Source organism: Calonectris borealis, chromosome W (assembly GCF_964195595.1).
Source record: "Calonectris borealis chromosome W, bCalBor7.hap1.2, whole genome shotgun sequence".
Lineage (NCBI taxonomy): Eukaryota > Metazoa > Chordata > Aves > Procellariiformes > Procellariidae > Calonectris > Calonectris borealis.
Genome location: NC_134351.1, coordinates 1,556,613 through 1,584,598, shown reverse-complemented (window position 1 = coordinate 1,584,598; position 27,986 = coordinate 1,556,613).

Here is a 27,986-nt window from a genome sequence, read left to right as displayed (position 1 = left end):
TGCAGCCGGGGAAACCTGAGCTGCGGAGCTGCAAGCCTGCCTTTCCCCCGGGGAGCGCTCCCCAAACCAGCCCACCTTCGCTCGCTCCTGGCTTGCTTTAATCACACCAGCAAACACTAATTAGCATCCCCTCTGTGGCCGGGCTTCACGGTCCAGGTCCTGCACGCGTAGGAACCGGCCCGGCTCTTTCCTGCCAGGGCTGCGGCGCTGATTTACGCCAGCAGTGGATCTGACCTCTCCCCAGCTTTATTTCCACAGGCTCCTCAGCTGGGGCAAGGGGTTTCTGCTGTTTCACTTCGGTTTTAATCTGAGGAGTTTCAAGTTCACGGTCAATGCCCCACGCCGCTCCCCTCCTGCGTTAAGAATGACCAGGGAAAGGCGAATACCTCTGTTCCCACTTCTGGTTTCCCTATCCGTCTGCAGGCGCCGGAGGAGCTGCGCAGCTGGGGTGAAGGATGCTACCCCCCGGTTCTCTGGCCCCGCACCAGTCCCTCCCCGCCGAGCATCTGGCCCGGTGGTGTGCTGCTGGCTGAGACGCAAACAGACATGGAAAAGACGGGGAGTCTGCAGTTGGGTTTCTAAATCCGCAGCTAGGCACTGCCTGACAAAGTTGTGACTTGCAGAAGCACAAGGTAATAGAAGAAAGAAATTTCCCTCCCTGTGCCAGCTGCCTGTTTATCGGCGGCTCCCAGCCCGGTCTAATTCTTCCCCCTAGTTTTCAGTAACGGAATAGTTGACATTAAAGCAAGCCCCTTCAGCTATTGCAGAGCCTCCCGTCTCAGAGAAAGCCCCTCGCCCTGGCGGCCCTCACCGCGCAGCCCTTTAGCTCATCGGGGTGAAAACGAGCTGGAGAAGGACACGGAGGGAGAGGAGGAAGGATGGAGGCTGGGGTGGAGGCCAGCCGGTGGGGAGCCTCCGCCGCCTGACGTGACACAGATGTCCTACACAGCTACGTGCAAACCGTCAACTTCTCTGTGACTCATTTCTTCATCTGCTGAATGGAGGCAATTGTTGCATTTCCATAAAGCAAATAAAATCCGCGAGCAGCCAGTAATCTGCCTCCTCCCCACCTCCCACGCAGCGCCTCCCGGCCCGCTCCTTCCCGTGCAGTGCGACTCAGCGCTGACACCTCCATCCCTGTGACGTTCCCGAAAGCACCGCATGCTTCCACAGCCCCGTCCCGCCAGACCTTCTACAGGGCTGCAGGGAGCAGGAGCAGGAGCAGGAGGAGGAGGAGTTCAGGGCTTGGGCAGGAGCTCCGGGGTCACCACCACTCAGAAAACAAAAAGGAGATGCAGCGAGTGCTGTAAGGCAGAGCTGCACCACTTTTAGCCGTCCACAGCAAAACCAGCATCAGGATTTATACTCGGCTTTTCAGCAGAGGTGCCGCGCAGAGCCGGCGAGGTCGGCCATGCCTCCCTCTCTCTGAGGCGGTCCTCGCCACGACACCGTTCTGTCTGATTTCTGATTCCACAGTCTCTTTTAATATGAATATGAACATTTTGTACTTCCTGAATTTAGATAGGTGTCATATTTGTTGCTGAGCACCCGTAATTTTTGGAAGAGTGTTTGTACTGAAAATGGAAACCTGTCATTTCCCTGCAACTCCCTTCTACATTTAATTACATCAGCTATTGTATCTGAATGTTTCACATCTCCTCTGTTAAATTATGATAATGTTGCTCAGATTAAAACTAACATGCATATCAAAAATTCTATAACCGCATACCATTTTCCCCATTCTTTTTAAAATTTCCGCAGGCACTGATCTCTCAATGGAGTTGTACCTTCGATCATAATAAACCGTCAAAAATAGGTGAGTGATACAGAAAGTTGAATATTAAGTCCCCGTTTTAGCAAATCACCTTTATTCACCCTCTCCTGAGAAATCTAGGAACTGGAAGCAGCGATATTTTGGAGCCAAACGTATAGTATTTGAAAATTAGCATAAATTAAGTGGGAGGGAGAAAGAGAGAGACCTGTGGGGAGGACACAAGCGTCCCACCACCAGCCCAGCCCAGTGGCAGGCACTGCCCCTGCCCGCGGCAGCCCTGCCACCACCAGCTTTGCCAAGCTACCAAGTTAAAAACAAATAAACAGACAAATTAAAACGTTTTGGAACCTCTCATGGAGGAGTTTATATCATACCATTTATATCAATTTACCAAAGCTGAGATGAGACCCTTGATATTTTTTCCTGAAGCACGTTTTATGAAGACCTGAATATTGCTCACTCCGGTAGGTATGCTTTGAAAATGAGGTATAAAAAAAATACCAATCTTAATCATATGTTATCTCCAGTGAACACATGATCTGTATTTCCAGGGAGCCAAGGTTTGTTACAAATCATTTCAAGATTCATAGAGAGCCAGTTCTTGCTGTTATTGATCATTTGTCTTTCAATCATGCCCAATTAAAAAAAAAAGGGTCTTCCTGTGCAAAGTGGTGTTTCCTCACACATCAGAAAGTTTCTGCGTTAAAAAGTAATTCTTCATCATGAGAATAGGAGGTTGGCTCTTCGCCTGGGACCAGCAGCAGGGCAGGGGCCAGTCCCACAGGTCGGGGGACGTGAGCTGGAGACAACCCGCTGGTAGCTGCAGCCGTGGCGTGGCTTTGGGCTCCGGCACCCAGCAGAGGTGCTTGATCCCAGTTTCCCTATTAGAATAAAAACCGCCTCCAAAAGCATAATCCCTGCATCTGCAGAAAACTGAGGGCAATGCCCTTCTGCTCTGCCTGCACAGCTCTGCCGGTGCAGGGGCAGGCCTGCAGCTCAGGACCAGCCCAGAGCAAGCAGTTCTGAACCATCTTCTGCGGAAAAATCAAGTGAGATACAGCATCGCTTTCGTGTTCTGTCCTGTGGTCTTTGCTGACACATCCTGACAACAGTTAGCTGCTATTCAGGCTTCACTGGGGAAAATGTCCGTGAGTATTTGCTCGCACCGTTCCTGAATGCAAACTCTAAACTATGAATTTCCAGAAAAGCCCCAAAACATTTTCATAAAAGAAGAAATTCACAGTTCCAGCGAGATGCTGGCTGCACGAGTCATACGGTGGCGTTCCGTTCTCCTGATGGGATGCTTTATGTAATGCCCCGGCTCAGCACGGGTTTGCAGCCGCGTACTTGCTTTGCACACTCGCTCGCTGCCCTGCCGCGGGCCGGGCTGCGTGGGGGCTCGGCGCGGCGGGGACTTCCCTTCGCAGCCCAGACTGCCCGCACCCCCGGCTGTCATTTGCAGGGACTCTGCCCGAAAGCAATTGGTAGGAACCCACAGATCAGTTTGCATGGCAAGCACGTGCAAGCATTTCACCTTTCAATTTTTTTCCATAATTGGGGACCAATTTAAGAGGGTAGATATCCCAGCGTGGGTGCCCCGCTCGGCATTGCTGCCTGCTGCGGGTCGTGCTGCTGCGGGGACGTCCGGACCCCCGCCCCGAGCCCCCGCCACTGCACAGGGCTCCCTTTCTCAGCACTTCCCAGACTCGCTGGAAACCCCGGATTTCTTAGAAATTGGGCCTTTTTGTAGAACTAGGCTTTGCCACAGAAGAAGCCAGAAAGTCTCCTTCCCCTCCAGCTGAGGAAGGCCTGGTGGAGCGGTGGCCCCGGGGATGCTCTGCCGGCACGGCGTGAACTCGGCTCCTGACCCGTTTCCTATCAAAAGCAAAAGGAAATTCCACCAAAACCAGTTTTCTTTGCATTTTTCTCTGCTGTGCCACAAAGCTGAATCTGTCTCCTCGACACTAATAAAACAGAAGTCTCCAGCCACCCTCCCCACTTCACCCCCAGTTTTTTGACGAATTTAAAATTAACGCTGTATGACTAAATCCAGCCCTGGGCCTAAAGCCAAACCTGCAGCAAGACACTTGCGTGCAAAGCCCTGCGCTGAAGAATGTGCCTGAAATCCAGCGGCAGCATCTTCCCGGAGAGTCAAGAGAATTAAGAGATTTCTGGAAAGGTAGCGGCATTGGCAAGATGTGCGTAGGGCATAAGGTAATCAAATAGCCCGGGCTGTATTGAAGCAAGCAACGGGGCCACCTCCTCAGGCGGAGCTGGGCTGGATTTATTGCACTTGCAGGTGTCAGAAGGAGCCGTGGAGTTGATGGAGATGCTCGGGGGTGACGTGGTGGGCTGGGGGAGATGCTCCGCTGGAAGGGGATGCTGTGCTCACGCCCCCGTGTCAGAGGAGAGAAGCAACCGAACGGCGCGGGAGCAAGGGCTTGGGTTAGGCTGGAGGACGCTCGGAAGGAATCGAGGCGTTTCTCCTGTCGTGTATTAATAGAAGTTTTCTGTTTTAAATAACAAGAACAGTAATCAACATAGGTAACCGAACGGATTCTGTTTTGTTTTTCAAATGCCCTGGAAATTGGATTGAAAACAAAGATCCAACAAGGAAGATGAATCATCTGACCAACAAATAAAGCCTTAACCCGCCCTTCAGCGTGAGGGTCGTGTTCACCGCAAACCCCCAGCCACGTGGAGCCCACCCCGGCATCTGCAAACCCCAGTCGTACTACAGACCGAGAGCTGCTTTGGGGTCCTGTTTCTCTTCCCACTGAGGCAGAAGCAAGATGTTAGCAGGGCTGGACTACGGTACAGTAAACCCTCGGGAGGGACACTGAGCCCAGGTCTTCTTCCATTTGTCTGAGCTTGGGAGCAGGAGGAATTTAAATGATTTTTGTTTGCCAGGAACTTTGAATATTAGCATAATAACAGCTCGCTACCTAATAATAGCAGCATAAATATTTATTAAAATACAAAATTAATAAAGAACACCGTGCTTTAAGAAAAACCAGTGGCCCCACCTGAAGGTACCACACCAGCAGCGGGCCAGGCAGCACGTGAGCGCCTGGAGAGGACCCAGCTCTGCCCGGGACGGGGAAGAGCACAGGCTTCTGCAGAACCACGCAGGGTTTGGCCAGAAATTCGGAGTGACAAGCTCCCTGGTGGAGGCACAGGCTTAGGGCTTGACCCTTCCCCCATCCAAGCTTCGCCCGGTGTACAACCCAGCAGGTGGGACGTGCGACAAGCCGTGGCTGAGCCAGGAGAAGACCCCCGGGAGCCCCTCCAGGGCAGGAGCGTCAGGACCTGGGGGTGCCCCAGAGGGATGGGAAGCAGGGAACAAAGCTCCGCTGGGAAAAGCCCAGGGGGGAGGGGCAAGGGGGGCTGCAGCAGAAACACCTGGTACCGAGGAGTGTGCTGTTGGAGGGCATCATTTTAAGGGGAAGATGACCTGCCCTGCGGGGGGACCTGTCTGTGGGAAGGAGTGACCGGTGACGTCTGTGAGCTGATGAGCAATGCCATTGATTTGGGGGCAACTTGGTCACGTCAAAGGAAACGACCTACAGGAAAAGCCTTAGTCGGGCAGAAGTTAAGTCATTTGTAAGTAGTCTTCAAGGAAGGGTAAAGCCAAAGCTTACCATGAAAGACGAGGCACTGCTGTACGTTGTGTTCCCACAACACAGACCATGGCATGGGAACCTGTCCCACCCATGAAGCCAGGTCCGCAGTTCAGGAAACCATGAATACAATTCTTGCTTCATGGGGATTTCTGCAGGGGTAACACCTAGGCGGGATCAAGGTCACTAAAGCACCCCAGGGGAAGGGGATGTTAGGATGAAAGTGTCCTCCGTGTCCTTCTCCTCCGCCCTTGCAGAAGCGAGCCTCGGCCACGGCACTGCCTCGGCTGGCAGCAGCAGCCGTGGGCTCGCAGCAGTGTCGGGCGCTACCGACACAGGTAAGAGAAACCGAGCCCCGTCCCTGACGCACAGACACATCCGTTTTTAAAACCGGGCCTTCTGTGCTCTTTTTTTTTCAGCTGTGTCTCTCCAAACTAAGCGAAAGATGTTCTCAGCTTAGTGGGATTAAAAAACAAAGTACGGTAGAAGTATTCTGGCAGTCAAGGCGGCATTTAACTAAAATTGTCTGCCACAGGCACATCTGAAATTAAGTTAGGATTTAATGGCAAACAAAAACAGAAAATGGATCTGAAAAAAAACCCAACCAACCACCCCAAAACCCATCATTTTTCTAGTGTTGCAAATGGATTGAAAGAGAACCAGGTCCCCACGGCCACATGGTAGTGCGCGGTGCAGCCATGCAGGGCGGGCAGATGCAGACGAGGAGGGGAACTCTCCCTTCCAACCCGAGGAGAGGCAGCCTGACCACGGGCAGGAGGAGGATGGAGATATGCTACTCAAAAGCTGCTACTTGGCCGTTTGCATGCCAGTGCTGTCCGCTCGTTAAGTTACTGGTAGCTTTTGCTGCAGCTCATAAGCAACAGTCTCTCAATTGCTGTTCCAGAATTTGAAATTGGAATCAGAGAAACAGAAATGGGATGAAAATGAGATGAGAAAAAAAGAGAGAGAAATGGTGCTTTGGAAGCCTGTTCAAGCCTATAATCTCCTGTGGTGTTTGTACTGAGAGAATAAATCCATGCTCCGATCCAGGCTTGGGGTGGCGGGGAGGGAAATATGCCCGCCCCGGGGCTGGTGGCCCAGGCTGCCCACAGCTACAGAGCCCTGTGCCGGGGTCCTGGCAGTGCCCCGCCAGGCAAGGCTGAACACGGCGTGGGATGCCCGGGGAAAGCCAGAGGCGCCGCGGCAGAGGTGCCTGGTGGGTGGGAGCAGGAGCCTTCCTTCCCAGAGAGCAAAACCCAGGCCAGCAGCAAATGCCTCGTGCTTTCACAGCCAGTTTATACTTCCCCAGAAGGCGAAATTAGATTTCAATAATTGTCGGACAAAAGCAAAAAAAAGACCATAATTTAGTATTCATTCTGCAACCAAAGTTCATTTGGTTGATAAAAATTATACCAATATTATGCATTACTGGAAAACTGTGAAATCCTGTGCAGTCCGAGCCACGCAGCCGCAAAGCCCCTGCCCGGGAGGCGCCCACGGAGAGGTGGAGCCGGACTGCAGGAGAGGCAGCAGGGCTCTGCCCTTCCACCGCCTGGTCCCCGAGCGGCCGGAGGGTGTTTTCATGGTTCTCACACTCTGCTCGGGAGAAGGCAGAGGATAACGCTTTTCCACGTAAAAATCAAACTGCACAGAAAGTGCTTTCCCTGCGCATGAGAAAGTGATGCCCTTAGAGGCAGGCATCCGCAGACGCGATGAAAGTGTTCAGACAGTTAATGTGATACTTGTGGAAGATTATAATGTTTTCATTCAGGGACCACGAATTCCTGTTGTGTTTTGTTTTGTTTTGTTCTTTTCCAGAGAAATATTGTTTTTATATGGTGTCTCAGGAACTTCTTTTGGACATCTGCAACACTGCACTTTTCCAGTTATCCGCCAAAGCCCTTATTATTTTTTTAAGCACAGTAAGAAAATACTTAATCAGACACATGCTGACAGACTGATTTGCTTTATCTTCATCGGGAAAAGCCAGTGGAAGCAGCGTTCCCCGGGATGGCCGGGGTTCGGGAGGGGACGGAAGCTGAGGGAGCGGAGGCTCCGTCCCGGGCTGATGCTAACAATGCTCTTTCAGAGGCTCATAATGAACCCATTGAGAACACCGAGTTATTTGGAAAAATCCCGAACTGTGAGAAATATGCGCATGTTGCAGTTGAGTCACAAGTTGGCACAAGTGACACCAGCACATATTTTTTTTTTAAGTGTACTTTTCTTTTACAGATTCAGAGACAAGGGACCATTATCATCCTTTAATTTAATCTAAGTCCCAGAATAGCTGCATCCAGCACAGTCCTGCTGCTGAGCTAGAGACACTCTCTCAGAAGGATATCTGTCTTGATTTTAAGACTTGAAGGGACAGGCTTCCTATTATAGTTCTTGCTAGATGCTTCCAATGGCTAAATTTTCATCCCTGTTGGAAATTTGTACCAAAACCTGCTTATCTCTAGCCTGAAATGGTTTGGCTGTAGTTCCCATCATGGATCTCAGTACCTTCCGGCCTGTAGGATTAAGAGATCCATTCCAATCTATTCTTTGGCAGGTATGTTAAAGCCTCTGGTTTCTTGTACCTCTTCCTGCCCTCTTTGTTAAATTAACAGGTTTTCCTTATGAAATTTAGCTGTGAATATGCAGGGTCTGAAGAAGGGCTTGTGTGCCTCAAAGCTGGTCTGGTTTTTGTCGACTGTAAGAGACACTACCTGTCTCATGAACCTTTCTTTGGCTATACAATGTCCAATGCCTTGGACAAATCGCACTTTTACTAGAAAAAGTGGTTTATTTCCAAAGGATGTGAAAGCACACTGTTTTTTTAACAGTAGTCGTAAAAAGAAGCAAAGGAAAAGGAATTCGGTTTTACTTTTTTCTCAATGTCTGTATCTTAACCACTTTTAATATTCAAACTTGTGGCCAAATAAGTCCTTGAGATAACTGCACCAACATCTTGCCCTCCACAGGGCAGCACAGCATCAGACCCGTCTTCTCCGTGACAGACGCAGTCCCCTCATGCTGACACCGGGATTTCCCAAGCAGTGCCTGGGAATACTTTTATTACCGAAACCCAGGCTCTGTAAAAAATCAATTTTCTTGTACCCACCTGAACACCGTCAACAATTACTGTCTGTTAATATCAGGCTGCCTCATATGAGCTGTACTTGGAGAAAAGGCATAGGTGCACTGTAATTATTATAGCAGGAGTTTGATTGCACCTGCAGGACTTACTGAGTTTGTATCAGCACGTTCCCTATTTGATCATTTTCAGGTGGTCAAAATTCCTCTAACAGCCTAATGGTCCAGTGGCACAAGCTGTGTCCCCGAGGTGGGCCCGTCCCCTGTGTCACCGGTGCCCACAGGTGCCAGCGGGTCCAGGCTCAGAAGAATTAAATCCCGTCCTCACAGAGGTCCTGCCCAACCACGCACATGTCAATCTGGACCAGACAGGAGAAAAAAAGACTCTACCCAAAGCATCCTCAGGCATGCCTGGGTGGTTGGGCGGTCCTGCACCCCGCGGCTGCGGGGTGGTCGAGGGGTCCTGCACCCCGTGGCTTCCGGGCTGCCGGGGGCTGGGGCACCTCCAGCCCCTCTTTTGCAAGCATCACCGGCGAGGTGTGGCAGGTCCCCTCCACGCTGTCTAATCCCACGAGGACACAAGCAGAGACAGGATCCCAAAGTCAACAGAAAAGTTCACTTTTACATTTTACTTTCTTTAAAGGAAATTTGGGAGGTGCCAGCGTGGTGAATGCCCCCTCAACGTGCCTCTGCCCTCCCGGTCTGCCTCGCAGGCTGGGCGTTGAGCGGCGAATCCTCCACTTCCCGCAAGCGCCTAAATGTGCCGCTTTCCGGCTGCGGCGAGCGCGGGGGAGCGCGTGCTGCAGGGCGGTGGTGACCTGCCAATGCATTGTTGTGGAAGTGCTGATCGGATCAGGCACAGATGGGCGACACAGAGCTGTCATAATCAGCCTGGATTTGAAAATGTTATAATTGGGATGGTAAACAAGTTCACAAGGACCCTACTGAGGCAAGGGATTGCCATGGTAACAGACCAGAAAAGTCTGGGAACGGGGAAGGTATCGATAAGCGGGGGCAGCGGCAGGGAAGGTGCGGTGGGTGCTCCGGGGACGCTCCCGCAGCGCGGTCCCTCCGCGGCACGCCGGCAGGGAGCAGAGCCGGCCGCGGGCCGCTGGGCGCGAGGGGCCGCTGGGCGCGAGGGGCCGCAGGCTCTGCCCCGCGTGCCAGCCAACCCGCTCGCCTCGCCCCGCTCTCCGGAGTGACGCCATCGATCCAAGCACGGAGCTTTCTTAGGCTAAGCACACAGGAATGACACCCCCGGGGTTTCAGCCTGCAGGTGAAGCTTGGGAGTAGCCTGCAGAGAGTCTTGGATGGCTTCTGCTCTCTGACCGGCCAGGGGAAAATCGCCTTTCTGCAGCGGGGTCCTTTGCCGTGAGCCACCGGGCTCCTCTTCCCTGGTCTGAGCAGGACTCGAGCTCTCTGGCACATCTGCCCACCCGGGAGAGCCTGGAGAGCAAACCCCTGCCGCAGCCCCCGCCTCCCTGCTCCAGCCGTTTCCCAGAGTTTTAGGGTGAGAAGGTGGACGTGAGGAAGCAAGAAGGAAAGTAAAAAGCTCCGTAATAATACTAAGCTTAGCAACTTCTTATTTACTCCAAAATAGTATTTTTTAAAAACCTTATTTTGCTAATCAGCTATTTATCTTTAATAGGGTAACACTTTTCATTCCAAGACGCATGCAGCAATTTTCCTCACTATAGTGAAACAATAAAATTAGTTTATAGGCAAAAGGAAATGTTAAGGGCCCAGTGGCACTGAAACCCTATTAACAAATCTTTTTTAAGTGGCAGACTTGCAGCTTGAGTAAATGGACAGAAGAAGGAGTTGCACATCTTCAAATAAGCAGGAATTGAATTTGGTAATCAGTCTGTTGAGTTGGGGTAGACTTCTGTGAAGACTTGGTCTTTCTTGCTTTCGTGCCCAGAATGAAAAAAAAATAGCACTTTGTTCTCTGGGATTACTTTAGACAGCAAAGGTATGGCTGGGAAGTAAACCCCTATTTTGAAAACCACATGTAATAAAATAATGAGAAAGGGAAAAAGGTGCTTTTGGGTCAGAGACTCTAATTAAGTGAAGTATTCAAGCTGCATATCCTCTAGGTTATTGGATCTTCCCTATTCGCAGAGACGTGTGTGTAACAGCCAGCAGCGCCTGGAGAGGGGGAAGGAGCCTCCTTATTGTTCTCATCAAGTGAAATAAATAAATAAGCAAGGCAGGTATCACACTGACAATAAAGTTCTCTGCTGTAGAGGATAGCAGTGACAAATAATTCTATAAATTATCAGAATTGCAATATAATATATGGCTACTTAATGCACTAAGGGTCATTGAAATGGAGCTGGAGAGAAAACCAGCTTTTTACCGGTACTTTGTCCAGCCATGTATTTAAATACATCCTCAACTGCGCTTCTGCTACCCCCGTGGAATATTGTTCCATGATCTGGTATTCCCATCTGACCTTTTTTTTAGAGCAAATTTAATTATTACATAAAAAAATTAATTATAGTAATAATGAGAAAACAGCAACAACAAAGAAGGAGAAGAAGGATGTGAATCTGAGTGCATTCCCGACTGGAAAAAAGTTTTAGGAACTGCTTGAAAACTTAAAGAAGTGTCTAAATACTGCAGTTGTTTGGGTGGCACGGAGTAAAAGGAAAGGAGAGCCTGACTCCCAGGCATGCTCTGCCTTTGCTCACTTGCTAGAACAACACTAGAGTTAATGAGCACTCCCAGATTTCTTACCCTCTGGGATAAGATGTCTCCCAGGACTTACACAGCTTATTTGGGAAGAGGCCCTTGAAATACATCTGCATTCATCCTGGAAATAAATGAGTTTGAATTCAGAACGGTAGACTTTTCCAAATGTGGAGAGCGAACACATGTGGGCACATTGTTATTTAGCAAAAGACTGCAAGCCCAGATTTTTCCATCACTATCATAACTGCACGGCAGCACTATTTATCACTTTTCCAGTTGCTGCATTCTGTTCCAATCACAATGAATTGCTAGGAAAGATCTTTGATAATAACTAGCCACTAAGACCTATGAGACTTCATTTATTATGGCATAATATACACATTACCTAACTTGTGTTGGACCATATGGAGAGCTCTCTGTTGAATTTGGCGTAGTTACTGGGGTGAAACGAGGATGAATTTTGTTCCTCATCCTCTTCAATTATGCCATAGATTGGATCATGCAGCAAACTCCAACAGATCATCTGGGCATAGCAATCAGCCCCGAGGACCACATCAGTGATTTAGTCTGTGCCAATAAACACAGCGCTCTGTGCGAAAACACTGAGGGGAGCGCGAGCGGCGCCGAACAGCCCTGATCCCTGGAGCAAATCAATAGGGCTTAACACTTACCCAAAGCTGAGGTCTTCTCTGCAAACGGGAACAGTCTTTTCAGTCTGTCACTTGAAGGCAGAAAAAGGCTTTGGAGAGATCACGCTCGCCTCTGAGCTCATAGGGAAGACGGGTGATAAGATCAAAACTTATGTAAGCCAAGGTCACTTCAATCACTGCATTCGAAACTGCAGGGAGTTTAGCTGCAAAGCTCAGCTCTGCGGGGATAAATCCTTTGATGGCATAATGTGCGGTGTAAATAAGCTTTATTTATATACGGTTACCCGATCTCTGCCTTTATGCATGTGCATGCTCTCATGTACCTTCTTTCATTTCCCTATAAATATATGTGTGTGTGTGTATGCATGTATATACATATAGCCACACACATGTGCACGTGATGGCATATAGGGAAAAATTTTATAGAAGATCAGTTTCTTTTGGATCTTACAGTTTGCCATCACTACCCCGGGAAGTTAAGAAACCCAGTCTTGCCCGGTGCCCATAATTCCCGCGGAGACAATTTTTTTTAAGCGGCGTCGAGTCGCCCAGCACTACCCAGAAGTACTCAGCAGTCTCCAGGATTGAACCATAATGGACCCAGTGCCTGGAGACTGTGTGCCACATTTACATCCGAATTGCTGTGCCTGTATTTAACTCTACCCCAAAATCTCCCTGATAAATAGACTCTATTTAACTAAAATCCCCTTTTTGGTATATAAGGAGTAATAGAACATGACATTTATTATTCAAAAGAGGTGGCAAACGAATCAAGACATTGATTCAATGTGAGTAGGCAGAATATGATCCCCTGCTCCTGCCTCGGTGCCGCTCTCTCTCTCAGACATAAATAATAGAACGGTTCCCATTCCCATTCCATTATCGCTAATAATGAGTTATGGGTAAAGCCTAGCATGTCCCTCGAAAAAGGCAAGATATAGCTATGCTTATGGTTGATTATTAGAGGATAAAATAAAAAGATTGATGCCCCCAAAAAAGTCTAATTAGTGTTAGTCTATTGGAGAGGAAGCTGAGCATGCTGCTCTAGCACTGCCAAATGAAATTAAGGCCCAATTATTGATAAATGAAGAGTGGTTTGTGCTGGAGTCTGGCCTGGAGTCGAGGAAATACATCTGTCATTTGGCCTGCACAGAAGTCATTCATGTGTGACATAGCATCCTGTGCATTTATCATGCATCTGTAGATTTTTGTTTTAATTCAGTTAGCTGTCTAACTAGATTCGGTGCTGGATGCCTCGCATGTAGTCAGGATTTGGACTGACAGATGCAATTCGAGTCTGAAATGGTGTGTGACACGACTAGCTATCCTGCATATTAATTATTATTGAAACCATTGTGGCCAAAGCCTGTACACTAATGGTCTATTTTGTTATCGGCTTTTGTGGCTTTTGCATTTAACAATTGCCCGGTGGCTGCAGGGCAGGTAAGAGACAAACCAGATCAATGGACCATTGTTGTTAAGCGCCCTTACTATTACCACGAAAATTGGAAGCGGAGGTCTTTGAAACGGTGCAATGAAAGTGCCTCATTTTACCATTCTGTAAAGACTACAAATTCTATAAATGCGATAAGTGGGGTCAGGAGCCGAGCCGGGGGATACACTTTTCATAAAACTTAAATTGCTAAAATAGTTTATTAATTCCATTGTCAAATGCAAATGGAAAACAAACATTTGTTAAGATGATAAAATTGCAGCGCCGGCGCGATTGTTCTGACGCCGGTTCGGTGCAGTCAGCTGTGAGGCTTATTTATCCTGTCGCACTAAAGTTTGATTTAAAGTTCATGTAATTTCATCATCATATTGTGGGGAGAATTGAAAATAAATGTCACCTTCAAGCGGAGGGAGCTAATGGAGTTTTTCAGAAGTTCTGAGAAAACATTATGCTGCGGGGACCTCCACCCGGACAGCCTCGGCACCGCAGCCTCCGGTGCAGGTTCTCCTTTACCATTTCATTCCCACTTTTTCCCTTGCTCCCGTTTGCACGGACTAAGCCAACGTGACCTAAATGTGCTCAGCCTTATTCCAGGGGACGAGGGAAGCTTTGCTGCACATTGCACGTTCAGTGCATCCGATGGACCTCCCTCTTCCCCGGCGCTGACACGGCAGCACCCCAAGGGCAGGGTGCGAGATCCTGGGGGAAGGTTGCCCGGCATCTCACCAAGGGAGGGTCTCTTTTTCAAGAGGCTTTCTGCGAGGTCCTCCCCAGGAGGCTCAGCAATGCCCGTGGGACAGCAGTGCTACCTGCTGCCGTCGCCTTGCTCAGCTCCAGCACCTGCAAGCCCCGCAGAGCAACCGAGCTCAGCCGCCGGACCGCCACGGTGGGTGCTCCCGGTTTTCCTCCTGAGGCACTCGCTCCCCTCCACTGGCTCCAGACACATTCAGGCGGTGCGAACACCCATGGCCAAAGCTATTGGCTTCAGAGGTGCCAAGACACCTTCTGGGGGTCTGGGGCTTGGGTGCTGATCTGCTTGGCACTGCGACACGAGGGGATCACTCCTTTAAAAGTGAATTTTCTAGACAGGCACCTGATACATCGTTGGAAACTAGGCTGCTCACTGTCACGGGTGTCAATGCTTAGCTGTTTCTGAAGGACCCGGTGAGAGCTTCGCCGGATCTTTTAATACCCAAACATTTTTGGAAATCTGCCCCAATTCTAAGTAGGGCAGAAAATGTCTTATAATCTGAAAGAGCTGTAAATCATTTCTCTAGGCAAGGAGCAAAGTTTCCAAAGGCACCATATGATTCATATTCCTCAGTCCTATTTAAACAAGGCTGCGGCTTGGATCCCAGCTTTGCATGTGGGATCTCCCCGTGGGGTTGTCCATGCTCACCGCTGACCGCTGCCGCGCCGCCGGCTCCGCTCCGGCACCGGCCACGGCTCCCACGGAGAAACCCTGGGCAAGGGGCACCGGTGCCAGGGCCAGTGCACCCAAACCGCCCTGCAGACAGCAGGGGCTTGGGTCTGGAAACAACTCTGCCAGCAGAGATCAGTCCGAAGGTGATGAAGCACCTAAATCTCCTGTCAATACGTAAAGGGGGCTTATAAGAAAGATGGGGACAGGCTTTTTAGTAGGGCCTGTAGCGACAGGAGAAGCGGTAATGGCTTTAAACGAAAAGAGGGTAGGTTTAGACTAGATATAAGGAAGAAATTCGTTACGATGGGTGCTGAGGCACTGGCACGGGTTGCCCAGAGAGGTGGTAGATGCCCCATCCCTGGGAATATTCAAGGTCAGGTTGGATGGGGCTGTGAGCAACCTGATCGAGTTGGAGATGTCCCTGCCCACGGCAGGGGGTTGGACTAGATGGCCTTTAAAGGTCCCTTCCAAGCCAAACATTCTATGATTCTATGGTAAACCCCTCTCACTGCAGAATGAGGTGCTCGGAGGCGGGGCTGTGGTGGGGTGTCTCTGTCAGGACGCTTGGATTTCCCTCCGGTTTGGCCCTACAGCACGTAAACCTTTCACTTCTCTTCAAAATAATCCAATTCATTCTTCACAGTTAAGACTCTTGCAAATGAGATATTAATAGAATTTGCTACCTTGGATTTACAACATTTCAATCAGTATTAGAGCCACTGAAAACTCAAAAAAAAAAATTCTTTCTAGAATGTGCTTCTCCTTGTGATGTTTCCGAGGGTTCCTCTGAAATGGAGATCATGTCACTAGCTGCTATTTTATGTGTACTCCACAAACCGAGCAATATCATGCCTCCAATATAGGCTAAATTTCAAATATTAAAAATAACAATGAAATATAATTCCACTTACTCATCCTAACTCGATTTGGGGCCGCCAACGTAAGCCGGCTGCCATATGGAGATTCGTTAGCCACTTCTGCTCAGTGACGCAGTGTTCCGGCGGGGCGGGAGGCGGCGGATGGGCGGCAGCCCCCCGCGGAGCCGGCTCCTCGTCATCTCCTGCGGCCGCCCCACCGCAGGGGCCAGCCCCGGGTCTCACCCTTCCCCATCGCTCGCTGCAACCCCACGCACGCTCTCTGCTGCCTCCAGCAGTCCAGGACAATTTTGATCGATTTTTATCAATTTTTTATCGTTACCTTTACTTTTGCTTTGGCACAGCACCAGCCACCTTTTCGGACACCCCTGCTGCTGCGAGCGCTCAGCCCCCTGCCTCTCCGCACCCGCTTGCCCCGGAGCACGGCTAAGCGCCGGGCAGGACGTGGTCCCACCGGCAGAGGGGTGCCGGGGGTGCGGAGCAGCGCAGAGCTCGTGCCACGGGGGAGGAGAGAGCCGAGAGCGGGTCCGCGCCCGCCATGCCTCTGCCTCCCCGGGGAGTTACTGAACAAGCTGCCGTTGGGAGATGCGGGGTCTGCGCCCACGCAAAGCACCCGGTTTGAATCCAGCCCTGATGAGTGAACGGCTCAGATGCGTTTGACACCTGGGTGATGTAAGGACCAAGCAGAATCCGGCCTGACATTGCAGATGAGCCCAGCTGACCTTGTTTGTCCCCTCCGTGCTGTTCCACCTGCGCTGTGACCCTATAACTTTCACAGAAAAGCAATTTTTGCTGCCAACAACAGTTTTGTGTTTACAAAAGAATATGCAAAGCAGCACTAAGTAGAGAATGACATTTTCTCCCTCACAAAGAGACAGATTTCCTTGCGCTCGCTTTATGCATAACTATCTCCCCATCGTGTCACCCGCACCGAGCAGTGGGGCAGGTTCGGCACAGCCAAAAAGGATGCTGTCAGGCAGGCACGCAGGGGCCCTTGCTTCTCCGGGCCGCTGAGATGGTGCTCCTGCAGGAGGACGCTGGTGTGGACCCAGCAGCATGTGGGCATAGGCTGGGCAGGTCCCTCCATGAAGCCTTAAAGCTGAGACTCTACTGCGAGCATCATCCCAGCGGTGTTCGCAGATCTAACCTGCCGGGCTTCCTCCGCGGGGCCGCTGGGCTCCTCGCCGCCAGGCTGCACCGTGGCAGGGGAGGGCATTCTCCGTAACTGGAATAATTGCAGTTTGCTGCCAAAACCCGTCAGTCCCTGAGCAAGCAGCCAGGGCAGGTCCTTGTAGCTGCGTGGCCCCCGCGGTGCAGCAGAGCAGGACGTGCGGGCGGAGGAAGGCGGTGCCGGTACCCGCCGGGAGCACGCAAGGTGATCTGCTGCAGACCGCGGCCACCACGGGGACCTCGGCCTCAGCAGAAAGTCACACCTTACTGGGGGTGACTGAGGGGCTTCTGGCACCACCAGCAGCCTCCTTCGCAGCTGGGCCTATGCGAGCACTGCGCTCGGCTGCCAGAGATCAGAGACGTGCTGAGCTCCCCTTCACCTCCCAGGCACCCCCCTCCGCCGGGCACTGGCCATCGAACAAGGGCACGGCTATAAGGAGGGCATTGACGACGGGGTCACAGGTACCTACGCACGGTGCTGGCTGGGTGCGCAGCCGGGTGACCACCGCGCCCTTCCCCAGCGTGCCCGAGCAGAAGGCACTTCTGGCCTCCAGGAGGAAGATGAAGTGGCAGTCACCCAGCAGACGTGGGGGGGAACTTCATCCCCGGTTCAGTGAGGAGTTTTTCCAAAGGAAAGTTCCTAAATCTGGGAAGGTCTCAGTGCTTCCCTATTCAGGAGGAGGAGATGGGTTCGTCCGTGATGCTGGGAGGAGGAGAAGCCGCCACGTCGGAGGGACCGCAGCACAGGAGCGCTGCCGCAGCTCCTCACCGGGAGGAAGGGCGGAGGAAGTGCCTCGCCGGCGCACAGAGGAAGATGCCTCGGCATCTGTGAAGTGTCTGTTTTCCACGCTACATTTATATAGTGCTTATAATGTGTTGATAAGTCCATACGCACGGCCTCGCGGTGTTTCCGCAGAGCTGGCTGCTTCGCACGCGGCACGTGGAACCGTGCCTCGTCACTTCTGCTTCCTTCCCACTTCTGATTACAGAAGCTGGTCAGCTTAACGGGCGTAATTAAAATCCATTGGATATCATTAAAATCATCCCATCATTAAAATCCATGGGATATCAATACTCTGCTGAGAATTTTACTCTCTCTTAGTTTTCATCCCAGATTTTTTAAGCACCCTGGTTTTATCGTACAGGGAATCAGATTTATTTGGGGCTTTCCCGTGCTGGCACAGATACACGTTTTGGTGCACGGACACAGTGTGCTTTCACTGGAGCTGCCTAAAAAGCTTTATTACACAAATCAAGCTGGAAAGACGCCTTTGCTGCGCTGGCAGAAATGCAAAGTTCACCTTTTAGTAGACTGGTTCCTTTTTTTTCTTCTTTTTTTAGACCACCTTTGGGCGCAGCTACGTGTGCTTAGTGACGCCACAGGCGTGCAGGGAAGGGAAGAGCAGGTCAAGGGGGTCCCGCTGCTGGAGCACCCCTCAGGGCACCCGGAGCTCGCCCCTGCACCCACCACCCTCACCCATCCGGGGCTGGCAGCGCCTCGCTGGAGCCTCTGCAGGGGCTGATGTGCAGAGGTACCTGTGGGGTGGAGGTGTCGCTGAGAGGCAGCGGCATTGGCTACCAAACTACCTGACTCTGCTTCAGAAACCCCAGGTTTTACACTCACAGCTTCGGCCTTTAACTTGGCCCAGTCGGACGAAAACGCAGCTCTGTGTCTTAAGGAAGCGGCTGCCGCTTTGGCCGAGTATGGCCGAGCTGTCTTTCAAAGAGACCTGATACGCAACATGGAATAAAAAGAGGAAAATGCTTTTGTCTTTTAAAAAAAAAGGCACATCAATACCACTCTTCCTTAAAAAACAAAAGAACGCAACAACCCACTCAGTGAAAGTAAACCCGGGAAAGCTGAACTGCAGAGACACAACAATAGCTGCAGGGCTGAGACCTTGTAAAGAAAGCTTGTGCCCGGAGTAGGGTTTTACAGTGAGTTTTAAACCACTTTAAAATGTCAAGTTTGGGTTTTGACGTGGTTACGTTTACCCCATAAAAATAAAGTGATTTGAAGACCCTTTGGGGCCCTGGAACAGCTCCCACTCTTGCTATATAGACTGTGCTTCACATGTTGGTTTAAGCTGCTTATTGCCTTTTATGATACTCTGGTTATTAGGTTAGATCAGCAGCACTTCCATTAAAAACCTCTATTGATCATATGCAATACCTGAATGGTCGGTAGCTTTTATGTGAAGAGAATAAATGATATACTTGTTTCTAACCGTTAAACTATAGGGTTATCAAGGGACTGAATAAATGCCCTTAATATAGCAATTATTTTTGCAGGTACAGTACTTGGTAATGTTTAAGCATAATTACCTAGTAATCTGGTATTTACTACGTAACTGCAAAGTGTAATATTTGCACCTTGTAAAATAAAACAGGCATTTAAAAATATTTAATACTTTCTGGCTTTCCTTTGTGTCTCTGCCTGCATTTTCCCCACAATGCAGCGCTGCCGCGTGTTTCCTTCCCCCCAAGCCCCCCAGGACCGGGCCAAGGCTGAGCGATGGGGAGAGCCGGTAACCCTGGGCTGGCATCCCACTCCGCTCCCGGCCGTGCCGCGCCGAAACCGGGCTGCTTGTTAGAGATGGTGCCGCCTTGCCGTAACGCCGACCCCCGTCGTCCCCCGCTCTGCGGCGGCAGAAAAGATTATTTGGAGATTTCCATCCCCTGCCTCCCTCGGCGGCTGCCTTCCGCAGCGGGCAGGGGGAGGCTGGAGCTCCCTCTGCCAAGGGATGCTCTGCGGAAGGATTGCTAAACTGCCGCGCGCTGTAATGTGTTATGACATAGATCAGCTGTTGTTTTCCAGTCTCAGAGGGAACCTTGTGGAATCTCATTCCTTTCACTGTATTAAATTATCTGCAAATGTTGTCCTTTAAACACAAACTCAAGGCCCTTTCACTGGAACATTAAACATGGATCGCGGGGACGGTGAAATCTCTTTAAAGCTATTGTTTCTTTGGATATTTGGTTTACCTTTAGTTTTATAACAAAGTAAATTAATAAATGAAGGGTTAGGAGAATTGTTACTATAGCAATCCCCATGGTAACATAAAAAATGCCACAAACACTCATCTTCAGACTACAGCTCCTGGGAGAGCACAACTCGGAGTGAAACGCAGGGATGGCTCTTCATCTCGGCGATACTAAATTTAGCAAAATTTCAGTTGTCTTCCAAATTACACTCAGGAAAAGTTAATGCTCTCAGATAAAGCGGAATATCTTGAGTCTCCACAGATCTCTCAGAAAAAAAAAAGACTCTTTTCTTACAAAACCCTAGCGAGCACATTGCTTTAGAAAGCGTTTCTGATCTGAACCCAGGTTTGCAAAGGGGACGCGTCTTTTCCTGGTGAGGAAGCAGTGCCGTCCTCAGGTCCTCTGGGCGCGGGTCACTCTCCGCGGGGTTTGCACAACCCCTCTGTTGTGAAACAGCTTAGCAAACACCAGCACAAGGTATTGCACTCGCATTGGCACTGCGCTCGCATTTTTCCTCCATCTCCTCATGTCTCTGCAAAATGAGAAGATACTGGAGCTGTTCAACTCTTACCATAGGTCACCCTTCAAAAGGTGGAGCAATCAGCAAAAACGGGGCCCAGGGGTTGACCACGGGATGAAATAAAAAGACACCTGTTGAAAGAGTACTCAGCCTAAAAAGTAATGAAAATAGTTATTCTGGGTTAAATCCCGATATGTTCTCGCTTTAGAACTGCCCAATGAATTAAATACCAGCAGCCTGAGTGAGGCGCAGCAACGGTTTCACGCCTCCGGTCGCCCTGCCGTGGCTTTCGCGTGCTGCTCCGCAAGAGGCACGCACCAAACTGGGCGCTGCGAGAGCAAACACATTTCTGTGGTGCTCGGCGGACTTTGTGCTCCTTTAAACTGGCCGTGGACGACTATTTCTGAAGCAGCAAAGCAGTTAAGAATCCACCAGGCACTTTTAACCGAAATTCTGCAAATCATTACGTCAACCTGAACTTCCCAGCTCTGAGACTCAGCCCGGCAGCTGCTTTTGGGGGTGATGTGGGAAATCCTGGAGCGAGCGACCCCGAAGCGAGTCGGGGCTGAACCCACGGCCAGGTTAGTGCCGCCTTCCAGGGCTCCCTCCCTCCCCGTAAACGGCTTCAGAGGTAGGCTTGCCCAGCGCTGGTTTGTCTCTGAGGTGCGCAGCACAGCCCTTTAAGGACAAAACCTGGTATTTCTGGCAACAGGACGTATTTTTAGACATCTCCAGCAAACTGGTTCAGCCGGCGCAGAGGCAGGGGAGGGCAGGGAGAGGCAGGGAGAAGCATCCTTTTACACTGCAAAGCTGTGAGAAAAAAGCCTAGAGCAAAAAAGTCCGAGGTGATGGTCCCGATGGAGGCCCTTCAAAAGGGATTTGAACTTTCGGAGTCAGGCTATCAAAATGCAGTTTTGTTCTTCCACACGGGGAGAAAACACACGGCACTTCCACTTTACACTGACAAATTTTTAAAGGAAGATGCTGCTGGAATGCTGCTATTTCACCCCAGATGAAACAACGTGGAGGTTAAACGTCGCTAGTAATACTGTGTTACAGCAAGGTAGAAGTGGCAAATTAAAAGAATAAAATGAGCAGGGGTGACTCCGCGCACAGAAACAGAGAGGAATGCGATGGGGTGAGGGCGAGGGCTTTCTTTGCAGCTCTGCACTTGAAGTGTTCAAAGAGTAAAGCGAAGAGTGAGCTGCAAGGGTCAGATCTGGATAACAGCCACATTCTGTGCCTCAGCATCCGTTCGGAGATAAATTTGGCTCTTAATCAGGGCTGACAATTAGGCCGTACAGTTAATATTTTTACAGCTGTTTTATTAATAACACATACAGAACATCCAGCCAGGATTTGTTGGAGACACCTCAGGAAAATGAATGATGTAAATAACAGATGGATGCAGAATATTCTTACAAACAGGCATAAAGATATTCCCATCTTGTTTAGAAGGAATTTAAATAGACAGATTGTAGATAAACAGGCAAACCAAAAAGAGGAGAGAGTGGGAATGGGAATTGATAAACCGCAAAGGCGCCCGGGCAGCCCAGCTTGGGATCCCAGCGTCCGCAGGGATGTGCCCAGCGGGAGCAGCTGAAGCGCAGGCACTGCACAGCCCCGGCGCTCGCCGTGCCCAGCCGCAGGCAGCACGAGGATGGGGTCCCACGGGCGCACCCCCAGCCCCAGCTGGCCCCTCGCCCCGCCGCTCCTGCACCCCGCCAGCGTCCCTGTGCCTCTTGGGGGGTCTCGGACCAACCCCGGGCCCCGCTGCAGGACCACAGCTTGCAGTCCCCAGGTTTCATCTGAATTAATGGTGTTTGCTGCTGCTGTGCTGCAATAATGGAACTTAAAGCATTTTTAGTTTCCAAACATTTCAAGTGCTTTCTTTAGCTGTGGTCTTACACCGCGTTTTTACCACGCGGAGCAGGCTGCAGTCAGGGTCCGAAACCCCGAGGATGTCCCCAGCTCCGCAGGGGACTCTGTGTCCCTGTGCACGGGTGACAGCCCCCGGCCAGCCGGCACAGTGCAGCACAACAGCCTGGGCTGGGCAGGCTTTTAAAGCTGCCATCGATGCGGGGTCTTCCTCATCACAGAAATACTGCCAACGGACAGAAATTAAGGTTGTGCAGCCTTGCGGGCGCGTCTCCGTACCCAGCCAGGGTAGGTCTCTCCACAGCAGGTAGGTCTCTCCACAGCAGGTAGGTCTCTCCACAGCTCCCCAGCCTGGAAGTGGCTGTAATGAGGGTCATTTCAATACCCTTGCAACGATTTTGCCTTTGAATCTTAACTCCACTATTACATGGGTTTACATCTACAAATCTCTTCGAATTTTTGTACACATCAGTAAGAGAGAAGGGAGTGGTGGATACAACGTAGTGACGCTTCCGAAGTTCCGACAAGGTGCCACAGCAGAGGCTGTCACCGGCCATGCCCAGCCGGAGGGTAATGGGCTTGGTGCTGTAACAGCCGTTTATAGGGGCCATCAAAAAGAAATCCACAGACAAGATAGATATTTCAATAGCTGCTTTTAGAATAACTATAAATTCTGAAGCTTCAGGGCAGAGAAATATCACTCAAAGATCAGTCATTCAAAAAAGGAAAAAAGAGTTTATCTCCTTGGGGTTTTGCGTGGCAGCGCTGTGTAACGGCTTCCAGCACCTTGCAGCCTGCGCCAGCCCCGCGGGACGCTGCCGCGCGGCCCCCGGCACGGCCGGCACGCCGGGCTCCGGTGCTCGTGCTCCTGTTGAGAAACTCGTCCTCACCCGAATGCTCGTAACGCGCACAGAGGCAGCCAGCCTGGGCAGAAAGGAGTCTTTTACGTAGACGGATGGATAGTGTGTGTGTGTATATGGGTGTAGGTATTTGCATAGATACAGTGCATTTATAAACATGTATGTACTAATCTATACACGCGGTAAGGATGGCAAGAGGTGAGCGCAGGTGGGAGGAAGCACAGGAGTGAGCCTGGAACAGACTAAATCTCCCCACCCTGTGCTTCGCCGCCGGAATAAGGGTCCCCGAGGAGGCAGAACAGCTCGAGGGGGACGCGGGGAGTGAGGGGCTGCCACTGTCACCTTGACAAAGCCACCCCAAGTGTGCTGCTCCAGCTTTCACTTGCTAAGCAAACTGTCGCTGCCGCCAACCTTGACCCAACGGGAGCAATTTTTCGGCAAAGGCACATGAGGCAGGAGCTGCCCCTCCCCTCTCCGGCAGGGAAGGGGACCGGGCGCAGGCTGGGGGTTCAGCACACGCGTAAGCGCTCTGCTGAGCTGTGGCTTTGATTAGTGCATTTCTCGGGGCAAACAGCTGCCAAATATTGTGCGTACAATATGAGATGATAAACATCACTAGTGTATGATACACTAATGCTTTGTGCATAAATGGTAAAACAAAATCATTTGGCGCCAGTAGCCAGTGAATCATACGGATTTGCAGTTGGATTTGTACCTTGGGATTTTCCTTGGAGCTTTGCAAGCAGACCCGATGGTAACAGCTGTAACCGATTGCCGTTGCTGAAGCCCGAGCTGTCCGGTGCATAACGCAGACTGAAGGGCACGAAGTGTCGGCGATGGCCAGAGGTGGACAGCAGTGCTGGGAAGGACACGGGGGGCTTTGTGGAGATCTTCGGCAGGGCTCTGCCCGGGGATGGGGCCACACACCTGCCCGTCAGGCAGCCGTGCCCCATAGCACCCCGTGGCCGGCCAGGCGCTGCCGGACCCGCCGTGCATGCCCTGGAGACAGGAGCTGCACAGCGTGGATGACACGGACGGGGTCTCCAGACGTTTGTCACCTTCTCAGAGCTACCGGAGGTCCAGCAGCCACGGACAAATGCCCTCCTGCTCTGCTCAGACTCAATGCATGTGAAAAGAGGACATGTCTTGGAGAAAAAAACCCATAACCTTATTCCTGACTTTTACTGATAAGGATGAAGCATAGATAAATATTCCTGGTGCCTATCACCCCTGCCTGGCTGGGGCTGCCAGCGGTGCAGGCGAGCACTGCACATCCCCAGCGGCAGGAACAGCCGCTCCATCAGACACCTCTGCCAGGGACAGGTTCTGCAGGGGGGGAAATGGTTCCTGCTGTCCCCATTTCTGCAGAATCCTTAGTGCTTTGTCACCAGGGAGCACAGGACGGACCCAGGAGTCATGCATAGGGCTGTTCTTATGCTCCTTGCTGGGAGAGAGAAAGCTGGGCAAGACGGGCTGTGCGTGGCCCTGGCAGCTGTTCTCGTACCCCTCCACTGCAGCAGGTCGGGGGGTCGTAGCTCTACCAGGACCCTGCTTGCAGCCGTGAGATGAATGCAGGCAGCAGAGAGCAATACTGCTCATGCCACTGCTTCATCCCGTCCTTGCACGACAGGATTTTGCTGTAGAGAAGACAGGAACAGCCTTCAGCACAAGAATCGGCAACAGAAAATACTGCAAAAATACTTGAGAAATAAAAAGAATGAAACCTGGGAGATGCTCCCTGAGCCTTGAAGTCCTGGCCCCAGTAATTATATGTCCCTGTATAATGCTTACCAAGAGTCATCTTAAACTCGATAGACTTTCTTCCCTCTTTTCAAAAGGCATTTGCAAAGACCCAACTGGTGTAATGGTTAGGAAATTTCTTCTAGTTTTCAGGCTAAGTTTATTCAGTGTCACTTATTGGTGTCCCTACATTTTCTTTTAATTTAACCATAACTTTCCTTCCATAGCACTTACCCCTGCCGCATTTACAGGCATATTCCCTCACCTAGTTTTCTCTCAGGAGGCTTTGCCGCCTGTGCTTCTCTCGCTTTACGTGTTTTGAGTGCCAGAGCCCTTGCGGAGGCAGGCTGGCGTGCAGGGACACGGCGGTGCCTCTCTCCTCTGCAGCAAGGGCAGCGCCGCCCGTTCGCTTGAGTTTTCTCACAGGTCTTTGCACGGCAGAGCATTTTCTCAGAGACGCGGCCTCTGGAGCCCTGGGACTAGATGAGAATTTCCGCTCTTATCTCTGGATAAAGGAAGTTTCCAGCCCTTGGCTTGTGGGGAGAGGCTGGAAAGCGTGCCTCGCTGTCCTCAACAACAGGTAAACATCCACTGCATGAGCTCAGCGCTGAAAAATACTGCTCTGAGTTTGGGAAAAAATCCAGAGCAAACAAGTGCCAAAATAACCGCAGAAGGTGCAGGGTCCTTGCGCTTGCTCGGCTGTCCGGGTTGCAGCACGGCAGAGCAGCATGCATGCATGGGAATCAGGCTCTCGGCGTTCCTGGGTAAGCATGTTAGTCCTACGTACAAATACACTGGAAGAAGTTAAATATCAGACAATGTTTTGTTTACTGAGCATATCATTTCTATTAAGAGTTGGAAAGGGTTATAGACAAGGGATAATAATTGTTTTGTTATATTAACTTAACCTAGTATCTGACATGGGATTAAATATTCATCATTTCTTTGTTTTATATATTTGTGCCAATAAATGGCCTTAACTGGGCTGCCTCTCTCATCTGGGAGCAGTCCGAGTCGAAGGAGGGAGCAGAAATTGGGTACTCCCAGCTTCCCATCAACGGCTGCCAAGCTCGAGAGGGAATCAGAGGAACCTCGAACTTGAGGTTACACACACAGATGATGTGAGACCTGGAGGCTGCCTAAGTGAAGGAATTAATAATACCTTACCCAATTTTTCTGAATTCCAGCTGGTTTACAGTCATTTGAGTTCAAATCTGAAACACTACTGTCCATCTTAAGTAAATGTATGTATCCTGCACCGAAAGCTGTGCCCTCAGTGGGGGAGCCGGGTTGCACTCTGATTCTTAATATTGATGTTTTACATTAAAAGTGGGAATATACCTCTCTCTGTTTCATGTTCTCTCTGGTGCCCACAGCTCCGTGAAAACCACAGTAATACCCACATGATCCAAACTAAACCAGAGAGAAACAGAGAGCAGCGCAGCAGATGCAGAAGGGCATCCTCGTGCCGTAATAGGCCGTATACTGATATTACGGCCCTGGTAGTACCGTGGTTCAAAAAGAATGGGATACTAAACAGTACCATAGGCATCAGGTGGAGCCCTTAACAGCACTGCCTTGCCGGTCTTGTGCCCGGTGCAGCCTAGCTCCTGCATTATAACAGCTTAAACAATAGTGTCAAGCTTGGTAATAATTTGATCAAATGCATACAAATACTTAATATATGTTTACGTAACATATATGTACATGTGTGTGTGTGTGTATATATATGCCCACTCAATGGAGAGATGGATACAAGCACAATGAAATATCATGACGAGATTGCTCATCATGACGTAAGGAGTCCAGATCACCATTCATTCATCCCACGCAAAGCTGGCTTCAGGAAAGAGCCATCACCGCGCTGTCCGGGCTGGGCAGTGCGGCTCAGATCGGACCTTCTCGTGACGGTGCACCCCCTCCGAGCCCAGACAGCACGGCCGCAGCCGCCCCGTCCTTGCCCGAACCAGGAGCCCGGGTGAATGGCGCCTGGCACCGGCATGCTGCGGGGAGCAGCGTCCCCACGCAGACACTGCGCTGCTTCCAGCGCCGTCAAATTCGCAGGTATGTGCATGTCATACTCTCACCCGAGCACGCATTCAGCAGAGAAACATCGCTTGAAATAGCAGTGAAGTCAGCAGAGTATGGAAAAATACGAAAAGGAGTTCTAAAAATCAAACTGATAAATATCAGCATAACAAGCCTCATTTGGGAACACACCGTTCTCCCGGAGGGGACTGTCTGACTATCAGTGCCTTTAGAAACACACTTTCTCCAGGGCTCTGACTGAGTGCAGGGTAAGATAAACACGAGTGCCTTTTCCCAGCCTGCTCATCTACAGGCATCTAAATTAAGAGATTGTGTTATCAGTGATAAAAGTTCATTAAGGGTTCATTTCAGTTGGTTTGAAGGTTTTTAAGGAGAAGAATAAACAAACAGCAATTAGCACCATATTTAACATCTCTGACATTTTGTGCAGCCTATTTCTATCACTGGTAGAGGAAGATCTGCTCTAGTGACTTGCTGTATTTCAGCGCAACGTTATGCATCTGCCTCGAGAAACTCGCCGTGCAGGAGACGGCACCTCCCCGCAGGCGACAAGGCTACGTCACCCGTAGGCATCGATGGGACAGCAGAGGCTCAGCACCTCTCTTGGGTTTGGAGCGTGAACCAGAGTCTCCCTGAAGGTCCATTCCGTGGAAAAGCTCCATTTTTGGTGCTGCAGCTGGAAGGAGCTAGCCTGGCACCAGCGAGGCGGCACCGGCACCGTTGCTGCTCACCCACCCTGGAGGCCCCACCGCCTGCCCTGGTGGTCTACCAGATCAAAACGTTATATGCCGGCTATGTAATTAAATTTTGTTAACTTTAAGCAACAGGCATACAAGCTTCCCGAAGCTTCTTCGAAGCCCCTTGCCAGGTACAACCGGCAGAGATGGAGCCCAACGGCGGAGCACCCGCCAGCAGTCACCCCACTAGACAGGTAACGGGATAATCAGGCTTTTAGTGAAGATAGTGAAAGGATAAAAAGTAGAGGCAGATAGTCTATTGTGCTTAGCTTACTGATGTGCAGAGCTCTACAGTACAGACGTCTTAACACATAAATTTAACAATTATTATTGTGTTGCCCTTTTCCAAGAAAGGGTAAAGGAGATTTGTAGGAGCACTTAACACATGTAAATCCCCACCTCTTTAAACCAAAGCAGTGTGTTAAATGGGTCCATAAATATCATAAGTAATCTGTCCTTTTAGAAATCATACCTTTTTTT